The following is a 4,700-nucleotide window of genomic DNA, read 5'->3' on the forward strand; positions in this document are numbered from 1 at the left end:
ATAATCAACTCAAGTCATTGACCTCTCCAAAATACTGAGGAGAAAAAAAGATGTCAGTTTAAAGACTAGCATGTACCTGAGTCAGATATTTTCTGTCACTTTCTATTCATCTGAGAGCTGGCCAATCATAAGAATGCTAGAAGAAGAATGAACACCTTTGAGTTGTGTTGGAGAATACCTCATGGACTGGGAAAAAAAAAGAATGAATAGATATCTTTGAAAAAGTCCAACCAGAATGCTTCTTGGAGGCAAGAATGATGAAGCTTCTTCTCACATTCTTAGAACATGTCATTAGGAGGAACTTTTCCTTGGCAAAGGAGTTTAAACTTAGAAAAGTGGAGAGGTAGTTAAAAAAATATCCTCAAACCAGTGGGACTAAAGTGGCTGTTTCAATGGATTCAAGAATGTGAGTCAATGAGGATGTCACAAAACAGTATAGGATTTATAATTGTTGTTTATAGGGTTACTATAGGTAGTTCAAGACTTAATAGCACCTAACCACCTCAACTATACTTAGTAAATTCTGATCTTGCTTGTGTGTGGTATTAGTGATATTGCTTGATCATTTTCACACTCTTTTGCATCATCTTTGTTTGGAACAAAAATGTGTACATTTTAAAATACCTTAGAAATCACAGTATAATATTTTTCCAAAACAATGAAACTTTATCATTGAAATACCATTGTTTAAAATGGAGAAATGATCCTAATTGGTATATTGGAGATATAGAAAATGTATTTTTAGTTAATAAATATTAAATCATATAATCCAGTAACAAATGTGAGAAGAAGAAATACAAGGAATTTAGTGAAGCTGTAGTATTCATATTGAGCATTTGAGGTCTGTTTTATCATATAAAAAATGGATTGAAAAATGTGAATACATTACACATATACAAGTAGGCAGTAAAAAAGATGAACTTCTTTTTAAAAAAATTCATTTTATTTTGTGTGTGTCTACCATCAAATTAGATCTGACTGGTACAGGAGGAGTTTGTCCCTTCTTCTCCGGCAGAGCATCTGGTAGAGTCCAGGCTGGGTTTGGAAGGGGTTGTGGTACTAGGGGTATTGTTGCTGATGTTAGATGGATCTTGGCTGAAAGCAGAGAATACCAGAAGAATGTCTATCTGTGTTTCATTGATTATACAAAGGCATTTGACTGTGTGGATCATAACAAACTGTGGCTGACTCTGAGAAGAATGGGAATCCGAGAACATTTAATTATGCTAATGAGAAACCATACTTGGACCAAGAGGCAGTAGTCACAACAGAGCAGGGTAACACTGCATGGTTCAGAATTGGGAAGGGTGTGTGCCAGGGATGCATCCTGTCTCCATACCTTTTCAACATGTATGCAGAGCAGGTTATCCGAGAGGCTGGGCTCTATGAGGAGAATTGTGGCATCAGGATTGGTGCAAGATCTATTAACAATCTCCGTTATGCAGATGACACAACCCTGCTTGCGGAAACTGAAGAGGACCTCATGCACTTGCTGCGAAGGGTCAAGGACTGCAGCCTTCAGTATGGACTGAGGCTCAATGTCAAGAAGACAAAGATTCTCACCACTGGACCAATTGGCAGGGTCAGGATAGATGACGAAGAGATTGAGCTTGTTCACAGCTTCAGTTTGCTCGGCTCCACAGTCAACACTCTTGGCACCAGCAGTCAGGAAATCAAAAAGCGATTTGCGATGGGGAAAGTCTGCTGTTAGGGACCTCTCTAAGGTGCGCCTGATACAGGCCATGGTCTTTGCAATCGCTTGTTATGCATCAGAGAGTTGGACAATGACTGCGGAGGACAGAAGGAGAGTGGATGCTTTTGAGTTGTGGTGCTGGAGAAGAGTACTGAATGTACCATGGACTGCCAGAAAAACAAACAGATTCATCTTGGAGAGGATTAAACCAAGCTACTCCTTGGAGGCAAGGATTCTGGGGCTTTGTCTGACATACTTTGGACATGTTGCCAGGAGGGACGGGTCCTTGGAGAGGGACATCATGCTTGGGAGGGTGGAGGGATGGCGCAGGAAGGGAAGACCATCTATGAGATTGATTGACTTGGTGACTGAGGTAATGGGGATGGGTGTGTCAGAGGCAGTGCGGTTGGCGCAAGATAGAGCAGGGTTTAGGGCTGTTGTGCATAAGGTCACTATGAGTCGCAAAGGACTCAACGGCACATAACAACAACCTCTGAGATTGCAGTGCCGGTTCTTGCCACTAGGCCACCAGAGCTCCCTAAGATGAACTTCTTATACAAAGTATCTTCTCTCTTGAGAAAGGTTGATTTTTACCTGATTTATATAAATTAATTTTCTTTACAGAGTATACCATCCATTATTTTGACATGTTATATAGGAAAAGAACATTCTGAGTATTGTTTCATGCCCCAATAAACATTCTTTCCATTCTTTATAAATTCAAAATATAAAATATATTTTTATATTGGTAACTATCTTTATTGAAAGTCAATCATATAAAGACTAGCCTCAAATAAAATTTTTTGATCTAAAAATAAATAATAATATTTTGTTCTATTTATTTCAAAACTTTGTTTCAGTGATATATTTCACACATGGTATTTAAGAAAAGGTTCAGAAACTAACAATGTATTAAATTTCATTTTTCTTTCTCTTGTCACATTCTTGCTCCTTTTTTTATCTCTCCTTTTTCCTTTCTTTTGGAATATGCTGTACATATTTAATATTTTGACAAATGCACATAGTGATTTTAAGTAAATTTCCATTTGTTAAATGCTATGATCAAGCAAGCATTAAAGCAAGCATAGACACAATCTATGACTAGAAATTAAACAGCAAAACATGCATGTTCACAAAAAAATCATGTAAGAGGATATTACATCACTTTTTGTATTATACCCACACTGGAAGTTGTTGAATTATCCATTACAGATGGATAGGTAAATATAGTCTATTCATTATAACCCTGAAGTGAGACTGAACAAAGTGTATTCCACTTAATATGAAGAAATTATATAAGCATAATTATTGAGTGAAAAGGTGACTATTTTATTAGTCTAGTGTTGATGGTTAATATGATATGTAAATTTACTAGGTTCTGATTCTCAATTGTATGTGAGATATGGTATAATCATCTTCCATTTTTGTGATCTGAGGTGAAAGTCTATAGGTGAAAGGGGAATATCGTTGGTAAGGTGGGTGTAGTGCGGGGAGGTGTAGCCTACATTCAATATATTGGATGTCCTAGCAAAATTTTCTTTTTTGCTTTCTTTTTCTTTATGCTACTTTAGTTTCATTGCAATTTTGTCTCCAATTCTTGGGATGTGTGGGAACGTTCCATCTATTTATTGCCTGATGAACATCTTTTTGATTCAACAGACTTTGCAATTATACGAGTTAAAAGGAGATTATAATCACAGATTTAGACTTAGTATTTTTTAGTTTATAAGCTATTGCCTTGAAATATATCTATCTATAGATATTTTCATAGTACTCTAGTGCATAATCTGCAGTGTATTGTAATACTAATGAAAAGGGTTTGCATCTCCAGTGAGTGGCTTGAATCCACTAGTAGCTTTGTGGGAGAAAGATGGATTCTCTTGTCCTGATAAGACCTATAACCTCAACAGAGGGTCACTCTGTGTCAAAACAGACTCCATGGCAGGAAGTTTGAATTTTGCGAATCCATGGGGCATTTTGAATCAGATAATCATATGATCTACTATGCTGGTGATGAAAAGGTAAGAAAAAATGAAGTGGCTTTCATCATAAGAAAGATCATTTCTAGATCCATTTTTAAATACAATCTTGTGAGTGACAAATTAATATCCATGTGCATATAAGCAAGATATGGATATTATCCTATCACTCACAACATTGTATTTCAGGATAGAACTTGAAATTTAATTTTTTATTATGAATGCAACACTGTTCTTCTGCTTTTCATTTCCTACATAGTATATCATGTGATTACTTGATTCAAAGTGGCCATAGCTGATCCATTACATCTCATTAACACCAAGTATCTCTATATTCAGGTATTCCATTTCATTTATACCAATATCCAATTTTTTTACATTCAAGCTACAAATATTTCACGCACCAAATAATTGTTAAATGATGTTTGTTATTGATTTTCCTCATTTCAGCTAACTTCCAATCTGGGATTTACCACTAAACTACTATGACTATCCTCTTTGTTTAGTGTTCATGGGGTTTTCAAAAGTCTTTTATTTAGTAAGTATATGACTCATCCTGCTTCCTAGTCTGTCTTAACCAGGGAGCTCCACTAAAACCTGTCCACAATGGGAAACCCTTTTGGAATTTAACACACCAATGTCAAAGATTTCAGTATCATAGCAACCTCAAGTAATTGCAGTACAGCAAACTGACAGACAAGTGCTGCACCACTTATAACAATGTTCTTTCTAAACACTATCAATAGCAGGCCTGAGGTCTGCATGTACAAGGGCCCAACTGAATTTCGAATACCAAGGCTTGCCTGCCCACCAGATCCTGTTTGCTCATACAGAGGCTTCCCATCCCAACCAGGAGAAGATAACATAGATGAATGGGACCTTCTAAGACTCAAATCCCTATGCACATCCAAAAACTTCTCCACTAGAGTAAAAAGGGAAGCCACTGACTGGGAAAAAGTATTCGGTAATAACAAATCAGATAAGGGACTTATATCCAGAATTTATGAAATACTTGAGCACCACAACAA

The sequence above is a fragment of the Elephantulus edwardii genome, unplaced genomic scaffold, assembly GCF_000299155.1.
Source record: "Elephantulus edwardii isolate Elephantulus edwardi_28Jun2011 unplaced genomic scaffold, EleEdw1.0 scaffold00119, whole genome shotgun sequence".
In the NCBI taxonomy this organism is placed as follows: domain Eukaryota; kingdom Metazoa; phylum Chordata; class Mammalia; order Macroscelidea; family Macroscelididae; genus Elephantulus; species Elephantulus edwardii.